This window comes from Etheostoma cragini, chromosome 24 (assembly GCF_013103735.1).
Source record: "Etheostoma cragini isolate CJK2018 chromosome 24, CSU_Ecrag_1.0, whole genome shotgun sequence".
NCBI lineage: Eukaryota > Metazoa > Chordata > Actinopteri > Perciformes > Percidae > Etheostoma > Etheostoma cragini.
This window is the reverse complement of record NC_048430.1, coordinates 8,372,035-8,389,139: the sequence shown is the minus strand read 5'-3', so window position 1 is coordinate 8,389,139 and position 17,105 is coordinate 8,372,035. Positions and strand designations below refer to the sequence as shown.

Here is a 17,105-nt window from a genome sequence, read left to right as displayed (position 1 = left end):
CGGTTGCTAAATTTGCTTTTGCAGAATGTGCCCTCGTGTGTAATTACACAATCTTGCTTCATACATCTTTTGCATCCAGCATCCGAAATACCACTGGTTGAGTTTAGACTCAATTTGACAAAATGATGCATGAACCAGCATTTTCATAATTAACACTACTCACCAAGTGAGGGCACTACAGTTGCAGATCAAAACATAGTGACAGTTCTCTAACTGATGGGGTCTGAACGGGCTCACATAATTTGTGTGCCGGCTTTTCTCTGTATTTAACTGACATGAGTTAACTTCTCTATCCATAATGATATGAACATCTAGAAAAAAAAGAAGAAAAAAACATACAGAGACATTCTGACTATCAATGTTGTTATCTACCTGTGGAACAACTTGCTGACCAGAGAACAACGTCTCCCAGCCGCTTCGACCCAATAAGTCCCAATAATTAGCCTGTCGGAGAACAGAGTGGGAGTCGAGCCTGCCTGGCTGTTAGCACACAAAGCAACAGTCAACAGTTCTGTGCGCGTGTGAATGTGTGTGAACAGCGAGGGGGACCATTCTCGCCGCCTGTTCTGACCGCCCTACCATCTGCGGGCATGCCGGGTGCCCGCCTGTTGGCCCTCCTATGCCAGGCACTTTGACGTGGTTGCGTGGTAACAGGTCTGAGAGAGCAACTAGGAGCTCTTCTGGCCAAATTGCTTTAGCAAAAAAACAGATTTCTGCCTCAGACTGTACATTCTACCCTTGCTTTGAACATGTGATGGGCAGAACCTGACCCCAAAGATTCATCATGAAAATCTCACATGCATTTGACAAACAACTAACTGGCTCAAATGTTGTAGGTGTGTAAGGTAGTTCAGGAGCTTTTAAATATCAACAGCAGTCCCGCAAAATCTCAAGCTCTTCTATTCTATGATGCAATGCAACATCAAATATTTACACATAGCACTGACCAATCACATAGGCAAGGCAAGGCAATGTGAAATGTCTTGCAGCGTGTACAGTACATATCATATTTTCCAAATAAGCGGAGGTAGAAAAAGTACTATAATGTGACCATGTTGGTGGGACACAGCCTATTTCTTCAACCGAGACTACTGTTCACAGCCCAGACTAGCAGCTAGCTTCTACACACCGAAGTAGCCTGTATGAGCTAATTAGATATATGTGAATTAATTTAGCCAGTGTCCTGCATACTGAAATGTCAGTGTCAAAGAAGATGAAGCAAAAAGTTGATGTGGAAAAGCCCAGCGTTAATGACGAATGGACTGATAAACATTTGTCCTGAATGCCTCATTTACATTGAAATCACGTGAATTCACGTGCATATTAAGTAGCCACACGCATCTGGTCTTATAATGCATCCTTAGATTTACTGTTCCAGTGGAGAGGATGGTTCGTTTAGCCAGCAGTTAACTTTACAATAATTATTCTAAATTTTCTCAAAGGTTGCCGGCAAACTAAGATAAACAGGTAAGACTACTACTTGTTTTAGCTTGATGGTAAAAATTTGCAGAGAAGAGCTGTGTTTGATAAAGCAGAACGGTGCATGGGAGTGGACTGAGCAGACAGAGCAGATTGAAATATCGCTTTCTACATGTTTATGCCTGTCTATACAGGTGAGTGCATTGATAAGTATTGCCTTTTTACTCACAAAGGTTTTATTGTAGCCTACGTATAGTAACGAGACTAGCCTGAATTCCTCAGCCCTTGAATCAAATTTCCAGTACTTTCATGCACATGATAGTGATGGTACGATAAATACTTTTGTTGATTTTAAGTACTGCTTTATAACACAATACACCACAAAGTCCACATGCTGGAAGGGTGTTATTTTTGTCCGCTTCAAATCAAATTCTCCTCGGATCAGATTAACTGAGCTTTTATTCTATTCCGTTCCTTCATCTCACTTCATTTTATTTTCTTTGAATATCAGAGTAAATCAACCTTTCACAGAGCCTCCACCGCTCTCCAAAGCAGGCATATTTGTAATTCAATGCAGACTAAATCAGACGTGAACAGTATTAGCTTAGAAGAGATAAGGCCAAAACCAGTGTTGTGCAGTGAACAAGCAAGAACACAATTGCTTTTTCCATTCACAAACAAAATGAGACTCTCCGAAAAATATCTCTCCCTCACTGCTCCTCTCACACATTCAGACACACATACGGATATGCACGCAGGCAGCTGCCTAAAAATAAAATAAGATAGCGAAACAGCGGCTCAATCATCCGTGACTCCATTTTACTCAGCGGCGCCACAGGAAAATTAATTGCACTAATTGAGTAACAGAGTTCATCAGACTGGTATTCTCATTTTCCACATTCATTAGGCACTCTCTTTGTGAAAGCACCCCTGAGGAGACGCTGTGCGCACGGCAGCTGAGGAGAGAGGAAAGTCGACAACACTGCCAGTGGGATCAAACTCAGAAGCGGCCCCAGATCAGACACTCACACACTTTCTCTCCTTTATTTTTTTACAGCCATTTAAAAGCTGTTTGTTGCCTTAAATTTGCATTAGATTGTTAAAATCTGTTCCAATTTTCTTTTCTTTCATTTTAAATTGTGGTAAGCAAATGAAACCTGGAACACACGCAGTTTGGAGCCAACTCCAAACTGAGTTACAATGCGAGCAGCGACGTAACCAGATCACGAAACGGATAAACAAGGGTTTCCCAACCGGTGTTTGAAAATGTGTATATACACACAATACTTTTTTTCCCTTTTGGCCATTTTTTGGCCTTTTTTGGCCATTCACGATGCATCTGAGAATTGATTTTTTTTCATGTCATGTCTGTGTGGTTTCACTTTCAGTTATAAATCGGACATAGGCCTACAACAGGCCACATGACATTATATATAACCTGTATAGGTTTTAAAATATGGCAGATACCCCCTATTTTACCAAAAACACCCAGGAATGCCACTGACTAATGTTAGCTTAATTTAAAATATGAAATGTATTTTTTTAGTATGTTTGTGTGTGTGTGTGTGTGTGTGTGTAGCACATGCATACATATAGGCATGTGTTTGTCATTGGGAACAGTTGATGTGTGTTGGGGCTCACACCAAAAACACACACCAACGCCGCCGTCGGCAGCAGCCATCTGTGCAGGGGAACAGAGGCCAGGAGTAGGAATAGAAAGCGGACTGATTAAAAGCAGGAGTGTCCATTTACTGCACAGTTGCTGCGATAATGTAATTGTATTTGATAAAATGTGTAGAATTGAGCATTTCAGCCAAACACACTGTGTCAGACAGCTTACACAACTGAGTGGAACCAACAGCAGTGAGCAGGTTTCCTTACACTTTGCAGGTGGATTGTTTGCGCTTCTGTAGCTCCTGGGAGGAGATCTGGGATGTGCATTAACAGATGCGCTCAACAAAACCCCTTTGCCCAGGTACGTTGTAAAGTGAATTTTTATGCACTGGCAAGTACATTCACATGGTGCTTTGGTGTAAATTTCAACTTTTCTAAAGGACAAAGCCCTTTTTAAACATCTTTGCTTTGAAAGGAATGGAAAGAACTGGATATTCAAGCATTTGACAACAGCCAGTTACCTAAGTTAAATAACATGTTTTGGAAGAATTACCTTAGTAAATATTTGTCTTTTGGGAATACGATTTTATGCTGTGAATGGAAGTGCGGAATGTGCTAACTCATACAAACTAAGCGCTAAATTCAATTCATTTCAATGGATAAATTCACTACCACCTTTTTAAGAATTTGATAGTCCAGCATTTAGTATATAGGTTGAATTGCTTATTCAGATTTGACATAACTATGAATTAACGGTGCAAGCTCAGCAGCCCTGCACTCGATTCTTCCCTCCTCTTCAGCTAACACACTCGATTGGTTCTGCACACTAGCATTAGTCAAGCATGGAGCAAAATCGATGTGAACACCACTCAAGCGTATGGAATCACCTCATTGCACGCATGCACATAATAGCATAGGTGGGTGTGTGTTTGGAGGTGACTGAGGGGGAGAAGGAGTACATGTTGGGAGAATACCAGCAAGAGGAGACACTGCTAAAGAGAGAGAGAGAGAGAGAGAGAGAGAGAGAGAGAGAGAGAGAGAGTAACAGCTTCCTTCTGTCGAAGAAACAACTTTCCCACAAAAAACTGCTTGTGTGTGTGTGTGTGTGTGTGTGTGTGTGGGCATGCGTGTGTGTGCGCATGCATGCGTGTGGCCGTCCACATCACATCATCTCCTGCCAATTAGAAGGGGTTTAAGCCACCTTCCTCTAACATCCCTTCTTCCTGTGGGAGGACGGACTGATGACACGGGTGAGTCCACCGCAGACGCTGCGTCTCACTGCACCCTGTGTCACCTGTCACTCAAAAAGCCAGGCGCTCATAGATCTGAGCGCCGCTCTCCCCATAATCTGTCATGCCCAAGTGGGGTCAGATGGGCCGGCCAGAGTTTTCAGGCTAATTGCTTTGAGGCCAATGCCTGCCGCAGATGGACTGTAGCTGTGAACTGAGCAGCAAGGTTAGAAAGGCCAGGAGCAAGTTGAGGAGACAAATGCTTCCCAGGAAGCAAGGTTGGGATGGTAGATTCTGACCCGGGAGCTTTATTGCATGGTGAAACCCTCTCTAATCCCATGTTCCCTATGTGTCTCCACTATCTGTCAATAAAGGCTAAAATAAGCGATTAGAAGAAAAAGGACCTTTTTTGCCATCCTTTTTCAAATGATAAATGTCCATTTAGCTTCCAGTGGTTCATCAATTAGACCATTTTTGTTTTCAGTGAATCAATTCTTTAAGTTCTATACATAGGTAGTATACAACTGAAGAAAATCATCAATACTCCTTAATTAAGCATGCCAATTCCCCAGATAATAAAGTGGCATTTGTTTGTTTTATCTAAACAGTCTAAAGATATGTATTTAAAACGATAAAAGAGAAAACAGCAAACTCTCCCATTTGAGAAATGGGGATGCAAGTCCCTGTTTCATTCAGTGCAAACAATACTTCATTGGTGTGTTAATAGATTTAAGTGAACCCAAAATATAGCTCTTAAAACTAGACTTTGACATATAGGGTCCCTCTACAAGATAGCACCATAATGCAAATAATGCAGGACATTTGATCATTTTAATCCCACTACCAAAACCTATTGATATGCAGTAGACTTGGGCCTTTAGGCGCCCCTCGGGGTCTAGGGCCCCGGGCATTGTTGCTCAGTTATTCTACTTTGCCCGAGTTGGTAAACCAGCCTTGTGCAAAGAAAGAAGTAAAACATTTTACATTGCCATTGTCACATTGCGATTATTTGTACTGATGTTGTAATTGCAACATAATTTGCAGTATTCGAGGGAATGACCCATTTTTTGGCTCATCAATCTCATTGAAACACAAATAAAAATGTATTATGTGCATATGTAGTATGATTTTTGTGAGAATCAATACCAAACAAACCAACCATATTTCCTTTGGTCAGTAGGATAGGATTTGCAGGCTCAGGATGTCTCTGCAGCCCCACACTACTTCATTCTGAATGGTTAGACACGTATCTTGCCTTTTAACAAATATTGCACCCCTAATATTTGCGATAAATTGTGCAGCCCTAGCCATCAATAGTAAGAACAGATTTTGAAGAAAAATCCCAACAACTGGGCCAGCAAAGGTCACAATGTTTTTTCTCTTTATATATCTTGAGGTCCTCTGTTGTCCTCTTCTTCTTCTTCTCCTCCTCAATCTCCTTTCCTTACTGTAAACCCCTCCCAGCCTCTCCCTGTGTAAACCAAGTGGAATAATCACCTGTTATGCTCCCTGACAAAACACTGAAGCTGGTGTAAAGCCAACACGAAGAGTGACTCACCAGAGTGTGAAATCTATCTATCAACCAATCTTACGCAGACGCTGAGAGTGCTCCACTTGACACAGTTTGCCACGCCATTTATTGAGCCTCTGTGAACTCGTATCACGCCAATGGCAAAGTACACACATCAAAATACCCACATGGACACACTCAGTGAGAATGCTTTCTATTTGAAATCTGCATTAAATCACGTTCTAACGGTGCTGTCTGAGGAATCTTCTCTACAGCCAAGCTAAACACAGCGAACCAACCAGAATGCCTTATTAGGCTCACATAATCTGATGTGAACATTGCTTGTCCAGTCCAACCCACTGTTCTAAAGTCAAATACGTTCAATTTACAGATACATAAAACAGGGAGAGAAAGAAATCTGTCTTGAGAAGCTGAAACCAGCAAATAGTTGTCATTTTGATTGCTAAATGGAAATATGTGATAACTAATTAGAGGTGTGACGAGATTAAAACATGACAAAAGTGTCTTGCGATATCAGTACACAAGTGCAGAGGAGCAGCCTGGATGACGGAGGAGTCTAAGTCTTTGGCCTCAAAATTAGCGTAAAAGATCCCCCCCCCCCCCCCCTTCCGTTCTCCAAAGTGGACGCAGTTAACTTTTTCAGAGCCATAGCGGGGAAAAAAGCTACCTGTGAATCCCAACGTTAGAGAGTATCGCTGCTTTCTCTCTCTCTCTCTCTCTCTCTCTCTCTCTCTCTCCCTCTCTTGGCCGAGACAGACACACGTCAGCGTCTCTGTCTACTGCACAATGACTAGTATTTAAGTACAAAACAACTGGACTCAACTACTGCCAGAATACGCTTGGTTCTCTGAGTAAAGAGACTATCTCTCCACCGTGCATATTGAATAAGTAAAGGTGGAACTGTTACTTATCCAGGGGAGAGGCCAGTCATTTGAGTTTGTGGCAAAACCTTCCAGTGCTCCTTTTTCATGTTGTCTTCCGAATGACGTCAAGGCATCTAACCCTAACCATTGCCTAATCCTAGCGATGTTTGGGGCTTAAAAACACCAAACACTGTTAAAATCTCTCATCTCGTGAAACCAATCACGTCTCGTGAACACATCACAGCCCCATAAATAACATGGACATATATTCAATTTGCCTTGCTACAAAACAGATGAGAGCAGCAAATTCTACGTTGTGAGAAGAGTAACCAGCAAATATTTGCCATTTCTGCATTGTGAATCTTACAAGTGATAGCGTCAATAAATTTAAACTTTCCACGCATGTTTTAGAATTACAAATTTGCTATTTGCTCTACTGATGAAACATTTTCACACAAGAGTAACACAGTGACTTTGTAAAAAGCAAGCTTGAGTCCACTATTTCATGCTCCTACTCAAGTCCCAACTTAAATAAATATGGTTGCATGAAACAATAACACAACTGGACATAAGTATGTAATTCTTCTATCCACAAGAGACATCTTTTAAGGTATTTATTTTGACTGAGAGGTTGGGACTTTCACAGCCCCAGAGCATCCCGGCATCAAGGACACGATCCAACTGCATGCTAATCCTCCTGTGAATTATATAGCAAGTGAAAATGATTTGGTGCACGGCGAAACGCCTACACTAAATATTTACCAAAAGCCTCATAACTGATCTGAATGAGGCTTTTGAGAGTGACTTAGGAGGTAACAATAGGAGAGGAGTGACCTTGCAAGGGAGGGGGCGGGAGAGAAAGGCAGCAATTATGTGGCGGGTGAATGCCTTGGTTGTTGGGGAGCAGAGGATGATAAGACAGACGGAGGGAAAGGGGAGGGAGAAAAAAGAAAACGAGGGAGATCATCACTCTGCAGTTTGCCTGTGGAGACGCGGGTAGAGGTGGAGGGTGGGACGGGGAAAAAGAGAGAGGACGGAGATTCCTCCCTTCCCTTTGTCCCTACTTCGCCAGTCTCCCAGGACGGGTGAGGTGAAGTTACTGCACAAACACAGCCGAAAGCCACTCCACGGTCCGCAGCCAAGCATTTTAACTGGCAATACACAGGCCCACGTATGAAGAGGCACTGCTTCCTGGCATATTAGACAGTTTATTTTTGGGCCTCTTTGACTTTCGTTCAGATATTCTCAAGAGGATTTGACTCCAGAGAGTGTTGATGTGTTCTGTTTTCCTGTAAAGAAGTGTGCAAGGTGTGTGTGTGTGTGTGTGTGTGTGTGTGTGTGTGTTTGTTAGGGGGCTGGGTAAAACATTTTTCACGGGTATCTGCGGGTTGTATCAAGGGAGTGCATCAAGTGAGACTACTGTGACAAGAGTGCGCTGGGGTGTGTGCACATGTTTGTGTGTCTTTGTTCAGCGTGTGTGTGGCTGTCAAAGATATGGACAGGCACACTTGTTCTTTTATGAGTGGACGTGCCAAAGCTCCACCGGGATGCAGTGTCAGAGAGGAGAGGAGAGGAGAGGAGAGGAGAGGAGAGGAGAGGAGAGGAGAGGAGAGGAGAGGAGAGGAGAGGAGAGGAGGCTGTCTTACTACCACTGGTATGGAAATTTCACCTTACATTTTTAAATGACGCAAGAAAACTCAGTTTTACTTCTACATCCCTAGCAAATTATCCATCATTGAAGCACACAAACAAGCTGTCAGTGCGTCAAACAAAGAGTCAATGAATATTGGCCTGCATTACCCTCATCAAACCATATTTCTATAAAGCAGAGGTTGATGCATTGACTGTATAAGTAAAGCTAAACCATATCAATTGCCCCCTGGTGGCTGGCTGCAGTATAGGCAATAAATCCTGCACCCTCCCTGTTAATGGATGGGACATGGGCCAAACTAAGAAAACATATTTGGGAAACAGTGATTTGAAGTGCCCTTAGATTTTTTTATCAGTTCAGGTAGTTCTGATCTTTGTTCTAGTGTGTATTGTTTTGATAAGTTTGTTTTTTATTAGTTGATGCTATAGTGAACGGGGCGCCGCGATTGGTCAAGCAGGTGAATAGACGGGACTCACTTACTTATACCGCGGCTCTACCGCCTTGTCACTACTGCACAGACTCTGGCTCCAAAATTAAAAGATGGCAACACCTGTATCGGACACATTTTGGCTTCAATTTTGTACAGCGTTAGGAAGTGGAGACGAGTCATCCATCTTTATAGTCTATGGTATAAAACCCATGTACGAACAATGCAACTTAAGCTATAAATGCTTTGGTATTAAGTCCCTATACAAATTAAGGTAAAACAAGTCAAATCAAATGAGCAGATTGTATTTGTAACCATGGTAGAAAACATGGGTTGTGCAATGGTTTCAGGTGGCACTGAAAAACAATGTTGATAGCATGGAAGGCAATAAAAACCTATTTTGTAATTTAGTTTGCACTGAAAAAGACAAATGTAACCTTTCAGGTGTAACATTCCTGACAGACTTTTAGATAACTGAAAGTGAACCAGTGATTGAATCACTAGAAATACATTGTTTTGTTGTGATTATTATTATTATAATTCTTCATGTGGCAAAGGAAGTGGGTAGATAAGAATTCACTGAAATACTGTGTGTTTGATCCCTGCAAAACTCTCCAAACCCCATTCCACCACTATCTCTGCCCACTAAGCACCACAGGAACAATCCTTCTGTCTTTTACCCCTGGAGAGTTAATTTAAGGGGTCCATGCCAGCACCGTATGTGCCCACTCCAGTCTATTGGTCAAGTCAGGGCCAAAAGTTTACCGCTGTCAGCTCTGAACTGATGGCCAACATCTTTACAACCTTTTTTCGCCCAATACGGAGAAATCATTGTCTGTCTGCACAACAGCAGTGGGGCGCTCATCAGCCATTCTACCCATGCCTTCTCTGTCTCTCTGCCATGGGAGCCTTATATTAGTAGAGAATGAGCATAGTAAAAGATTTCCACCTCGGCATTAACTCTTCCTCCTTCTTTTTTTTCTTCCTCCATTTCTCGTGTTCTCTTTCCACCATCTCTCTCCCTCACACCTCAATTCTTTATTGTCCTTCGGGAGGCCAGTGCTTTAATTCCACCACTTCCCCTATTTGGCTTTGAATTAATGTACCCCATGCTGAAACGGGCAAAGATAGGAAGTATATTTCCCCTGCTTTGAACCACGACTCTCTTGATTTTATGTGAGACTGCCGGGTGGCAGAACATGTGAGCTCGCTGCTCGACCGGTTTGATTTCGAGACATGGCTTGAAGTTGCAGAGACACAGGGGACATCTCTTATATTTTAAATGGTAGCTAGGCGTGAAACGCACTGTGAAAACACCACTTATGTTTCTGTTTTTTGAAACTTCATTGAGGGTCAATACGGGCTCAAAGAGAATCGGAAAACAGCTGCTCCAAAAAAAAAACGAAAAAAAAAAATTGTGACTCGCAATTCCTTCATTTGATACAGTTAAGTTTGAGATGTTTGGGCCAAATGTGCACTTGCCAAAGCAAACAAGATTATTTTTGTATATTTTAATAAGGAAGTAATCAAAGTAGGGCAATACACCATAGAAAGGTTACCAAAGTGCTGGTACATCCTTAAAGCAGATTCACTCTAAGATTGCTCTCACAATGACTTGTACCCCTCCTGACATCTTTCACCAAACTCCTTGTCCAAAACCATCAACATCCTCCACATCAAGTCATCATGAGTGAAGAAGGAAGAGGATGGTAAACTGCTATTTCTAGATACCTGTGTTCATGAAGATTGATGGGAGTATAATGGCCACTGTGTACAGAGGGGAAGTGCAGCATGCCTGAGGAGCACTGAGGGCTAACTGCTACAAGGAGCGGATGATCCCACGAATCCCAAGACAAGATCTTGACACTCAACAAGGACCATCCGAAGTGGGACTCCCTCACATGGCTGGGCTCTCAGAAAATGTAGCAAATTCTTCAAGTCTCAGGGGCTCAGTTCTTACCACAAACCCTTAAAACACCTTAAGATCCCTAGTGGTACACTCTAAAGACAGGGCTCCCTGAGAGAGAAAGATTGGAGGGATATATAAACCTCACATGTGACAACTGTGGGGACTGAAGGAATCAGGTGTCTGTCAACAGCGGAGCAGAAACAGTCCCAATATCAACTGGGAAGAAGTCAAAGTTAGCCACCAAGAGTCAAAGAGGCCATTCACATCCAACGCCAGAGTGTCACGTTTGTGAGTGTCTGTGTAGTGTTTCGTGTTTTATTTTGTCATGTCTTTAGTTCCTGCCTTGTGTTTCCTGACTTTGTGATTGTCTGCCCAGCCCTGATGTGTTACACCTGTTCCCTTCCCTTATGTCACCTGTCCCTTGTTAATCTCTTTACCCTGTGTATTTAGTCTCTGTGTTTCCTTTGTGTCTTGTTGAATTATTGTGTGCTGTTGTGTGCTGTTCTGTTTTCTTTCTGCCGTAATTAATTAATTACTAAATTTTCTGATTATTACCCCTCTCTCCCAAATCCGTAACATTGTTTTTTGAATAGCAGGAGCAAGTTGAGTCCAGCATTATGAAGCCGCCACATTATCGCAGCTTCCTTATCAAAATATCTCATGGACAGGCGGTGCAAAATGTCCAATAAAGGCAGCTTCTGGGAAGATATCTCCATCTCACAGCAAAGCATAAAGATCTAAGTCAATCACCAGCTTCACTGGGAAGAGCAGCAGTGTATAAAAATGCTATTTTGCCGTCCTGAGCTACACCTGAAGGATGCACTTGAAATCAATGTTCTCCTTTTTTACATCCTTTTTTTCTCAGCTGCATCCTCTGTCTGCTCCTCTGAACTGTTTGTGAAGCGTTGAAGTTCACTCTGGGATTTGAGGTTTGGAGGGAAGCTGTCTGGAATATTTCTAGTTACATGTAAAAAAAAATAAAAAATAAAAAAAATAAACAGGGTTACTATTGGATTTGGTGGTTTGAATTAACAATTCCTACAACCTTTGCAGTTCAATCTGGCCTTTAAACTGTCTCCCACAGACAGAGAGATTAAGAGAGACGCATGTAAAGTTCCAAAGAAATCAAATGTTCCACACTTGATAATTTCATTGTCACGCAGCGAGTGTCCCTGAAATAAAATAGCATGAGTGTTTGAGTTTGAACATTGATGAACTTTCTAAAGGCATCATTACATTTTCATCTGTATGGCAGATTACAGTCTTGTTCACCATAAATGTTTTATTTATTAACGCAACTACAGTACTATAGACCATGTGTTATTAGGAAGATACCTCAGGTAGAAAACTTGAATGGATGACCATTGTCAGTGCTAATTGAGGTTATGAGAATCAGCCAATGGGAAAAGTGTCCTCTCATCACATAAAATATTAACAGGCCTGCATTTAGTCTTAGAAAAAAAGTGTCTACAGCCAACTAGCAGCTCTGTGAGGCGGTGCTTGCTGAATGCTAACATCAGCATTCTAATAGTGGCAATGCTAACATACTGAATAGATTTTAGCAAGTCCAATGTAGACCATGTTCGCCATCTTGGTTTCACATGTTAGCATGCTGTCATTACAAAGTACAGCTGAGGCTGATGGGAATCTGTTTTGTAGGTACAAGTGGAAAAATGAACATCGTTGACCTGATGATGGCACTAAAAGAAACGTTAAGGTCTCACCAAAGTTTTAATAAATCCTCCTGAAGGGTACATGAATGTGTGTACCAAATTTGGCAATGCATCCAATGTGTTAGACGTTTCACTCAAACACCATAAGTTTGAACCTCATGGTGGCGCTAGAGGGAAGTCAGGAGATCCCCAAAGTAGGGGGTCCACAGCACCTAAGGGGGTCCTTAGAGGCACTGCATGGGGGCCGCCAAATTATTGTTTATTACTATTTTGAATGTGTTTTTCTCCAAAAATGTTAATGTATCTGAAAATATACATTAATATAAATCCAACATATTATATGAAAAGATAAATCGGCCTATTCGTAAAAAATCAACAACCTCATCAACAGTGCTGAGGGCTTACTGGCCTGTAAGTAAGGTAGCCACTCCAGTGTAGCCATCCCCGGATGCAGTTTACCTTGATGTACCTTCCACATGAATGTTTGAAATGAAAACATCATATATGAATGTGTAAATAATTATTATTGGAATAACTTATTAATGTAGGGCACCATAAAAATGTGTTTATGCTTTAGACCACCCTCAGGACAATCCATTTGTCAATTGTAGAGATATTTTAGTCTAGATCAAAATCCATAAAGCCATATCAGAACAGCCATAAAAAAAAATGTAATCTGAAGACCTTTTGCAGTGTGCAGTGCCGAGGGAGTACACTTTATAGGGCCCAAAAGGTGAAAAGAAAGCACAATGTGCACATCAATTCAGAAGGCAATACAGAAGAAGCCACTCAAGCGTGAGGGATACTTGTCCGCCACAAACTCAAGGGTGTTGCACTTTCAGAGCGTAGTGGTAAAGTCAGCATATGAATTAAATATTCTCTTCAGCTATTCTTCCAGTTGCAACTCCACAGCATGCTGTTGTTACCAGAACAGAACATGTTAGCCTGGTGTAAACTCTTTTTGACGTTTTACATTGTGAGTAATGAACATCAGGTAAATGGAAAACATTTTAGTGTTGGTGGGAAATCAAACAGTAAGAATTTAAATGGAATCTTACTCTCGTTTCATTTGGTGATATTACGAGCTTAAAAGATCAGTGTGAAAGCAAAGAATCTGACTGAGAATTTGACTTTGATAGCGACTTAGAGCCTCATTAACTCCACAAATGGTGCAGTGAACATCCACCTTTCAAATGAAATATGCGGCAACCGAGGACTTGCTTGTGGCTATGATCTTTACTGTTGTAGAGAACAGGCCAAGTCCAATGAACCTCACATCAAAAATATATTGCAGAGCAGCAAATGGGTCTAATAGTGTATTGATGGCAGCCTTTGTGTAACCCAGACCACAGTGACCCCACTCTGACGGCGACATCAGGAGGGCCAGCCAAGGCTACCGCTTAATGCCGCGTAGCTAATCACCTCAAAAATCGACCACGGAGCGGCTGTGTGTGTATGTGCATGTGTGAGCTTATGTGTGCAAATGCAAACATCTATTGAGTAAAACTGCTCTGTAATTAGCCAGAAACGAGAAACAGAAACAAGGTTTAAATGTTTGGCAGGTATTCATTAATTGCTGATGGAAACACAGGGAGGGTGGGGGTCAGTTCATTTCCCCGCTCTTATCTGCCCGGCACAGAAAGGTGCTCGCAATTGTCATGTAAAGTGTATGTTTCTGACTGGCACGCTATCAGCGCATTTTGGGAATGATTGCTTGTTTGAGAAATGTTTGGCAGGCAAAAATGTTTGCAGAGGGAACACGTTCTTTTGGGACAATTAGCTGGTTCCTCACTACTCTGTCATGGTTTTTGACAGCGGATGTTTTTTTTTTTTTTTTTTTTTTACTGTGCTACATCAAAATGAATGAAAAAGACCAGAGGTGAAAGGAGTAGTTGATACTTAAGTAAAAGTACCAGTGCAACAATTAGCAATACTGCATTACAAATAAAAGTCTGTCATTTAAAATCCCCCTTAAGTAAAGGTTCAAAAGTCATAAAAGTATAAAAAGTACTTTGGCCCCTAAAAGAGGTGTCCCTTTGAGTGGGTTACATTTATAAAACACATATACTGTACGGATTGCTGAAAGATGTATGGTGAGAAAGATGTTCTATTACACAAATAATAATAAAGTAACGGCTAACTAAAGCAAAGTAAATTTCTCTTTGAAATGTAAAGGAGTAAATGTACACAGTTATACCCAGGCTCTAGTAAGTACCTCAAAACTGCATTCAAGCACCTTAAAACTGCATTTAAGTACAGTATTGGAGTAAAAGTCCTTAGTTACTTACCACCATTGAAAAAAAAAGTTTCTATTTTTTGTGTGTAGTTTCAGAAGATTTTGGAAAATAAATAAAAAGTCAGTAAAATATATATATATTCTTAAGGAGATTCAAAACAGCATATCAAGAATGCTAATGCACCAAAATCTGCAAATAAATACAGTATGTAAGCATGCAAGATGACTGTGTGCGCTCAACAAATCTATTCCACTAGTACACTATTACAGCCTCTCCCCATCATTTCCCCCTCTTTATCTCTCACTCAGCATATAATGATTACATTTGCATTCCAATCAACTGCACAAGACCATAACCACAATGAATAACCCATAGGCTTTCATGAATTATGGCATTCGCCATATGATTCTCATACATAATTAGGAGGAATCACAATAAATAAGCCATACATTACTCATGACATGCAGGGGTCCTTCTGCAACCACAGTGGGAAGGGAGGAAAGATGGGATACATGGCTTACCTAGAGGAGAGAAGGGAGAGAAAAAAAGGGATCATGATGTCAGTGTCATAGTATTCATAATTAATATCCCTCAAGGGTGTTGCTCGAAGACAGTGATTCAGCATGCGGTGTAAATGTTTGGACATTGGATAACGGAAGAGGAAACAAAACTTGAAGTTGGCTGTAGTTTTTCGATATAACATATCCTGCTGTGCTAAATAACAGCATTTATCTAAAAAGGAGTTTTCTTTTGTCAGTTGACTGATTTGTTTTGGTAAAATCAATTTCTTTACTATATACTGTATATATATGTATATATATGTATATATATGTATATATATATATATATATATACACATATATATATAAATATATATATATATATATATATATATATATATATATGTATATGTTAGTTTACAGATACAGTGCAGGGTACAGATATAGCAGGAGCACCATCACAGCCACACACACACACACACACACAATGCTCTGGATTTCAGCAGCAAAACTAGGCCAGTAAAGTAAATAAGCAACCCTAATCTTTATTTCAAAGGAAGACATATGATGTTTATCTCAATAACGTAAAATCTAAGAAATTTGTCAAAAAGCTGCTACGCAGTGAAGGCAAAAGTGAGAGGGGAAGGATAAAGTGAGTAAGACAGGAACAGAGAGGGTGTGTGTGGGGGGAATAAAGGAAAGACACAGCGGGAGCAGGGCAGCCTCAGGGTTTTGCCGTGCACCCATTGATTTCTCATTAGTAAATTCAGACCTTGATTTCATCAACCTGGGCAAAGACAGACAGCTAACGAAGGCATGGCAGGTACTTTGGTCTTATTTCCCGCCAGAGGACAACTTTCAAATCTCCTTTAGCTGGTGATTAGGAAGGGAAGAGGATCTGGATTCAGTCATGGAGCCTCTTACCTGCCCCTGGAATAAAACCCACTGCAAGGCTTAGTCCAGAAAGTCTCTGCCCAATTAGCCAGTCCCACAAAAACAGGATTTCCTGGAGCATAGTTTTCTGGAGAGATTGATGCTTCATTAGGTAAAGCGATGGAGCATTGTTCCTGCATCTAAAACGGCACTTGAGAAAGGGATCATGGCCTGCTCAAAGACACTGGGTATTAGACATATCCCATTTACCTGGTCCTACTTAAAAGTAGAGAAAATGCCGGTCGGATGGTGCTTTTCCTTGTCCAGTGAGATGTAATGATTTCAAAGCAGGCACAGCTCTCAGGTTAGGCAGTAATGTGCAGTAATGTGCACCGAAGGGTTGGTTAGGTGCATCTTTTTCAGCAAATTGGACAGGTAACTTTAGATTTAAGCACGTACGGTTACTCAGGCTCATTCATTTCAGAAAATATACAGAACCCTCATTAGATGGCACTGTGTACTCTGCAGCCACTGAGTGGAGGATTTGCTGCAAAGGACTTATTCTGTTTTATTTAGTGTTCACTTTATGAGAATAAAGATTTGGTTTTATCCGTCAAATTTCATATGTAGGGAGAAAAACTGCAGGACTTTTTGAAAAGAATATTTATTGCTGTTGGAATCAGACAAGAGAGGCATTGCTTCTGATATATCAGCCAGGAGATCAGGTGGATTGTTGCTGGATAGGTTTTCATATCTGTAACATCAGTGTGCTGGACGGCAATGAAAGAGAGAGAGTGTGCGAGTGAGAGAGAAAACAAGAGAGAGGGAGAAGTGTGGCTTTTTTTGCAGCCAGATAACAGAGGGATGAAATAGGTTGCTATTGATCTTATCAAAATATAGAGGTTCCATCTCTGGTGTTATTTTACCAGGCACAGATGCAAACGGAGACAGAGATACACTCTTAGCATTTATTACCAGGTAGCGTACAGATGGAGCTGCTATTGACACAAACACACACTTGCAATCACACACACACACTATTGCTGTTGCTACCTCTAATTAACTCAGTGTTCCAAACTAAATAACTGTGGAGGCACGAATAGCCACATCTGGGAGCGGTGCACTCAGCATCAATCTGAGACAGCCGGCTTGAGAATGATTGGGCGGTGTGGGGGTGTG

The 17,105-nt window shown here is 41.3% G+C and overlaps 1 protein-coding gene across 5 annotated transcripts in view; it reads right to left on the bottom strand.

Annotated features, from left to right (window-relative positions):
- Window positions 1-17,105, bottom strand: part of LOC117939396 (receptor tyrosine-protein kinase erbB-4-like) — a 238,984-nt gene that overhangs the window by 160,639 nt on the left and 61,240 nt on the right. The window contains exon 2 of one of the 5 annotated variants that reach the window (XM_034864732.1): window positions 15,003-15,074. The exons of the other annotated variants lie outside the window; for them this stretch is intronic. The gene's annotated coding sequence lies outside the window, so the exon portion shown is untranslated. The remainder of the gene's footprint in view (window positions 1-15,002; window positions 15,075-17,105) is intronic. 5 annotated transcript variants of the gene reach the window in all.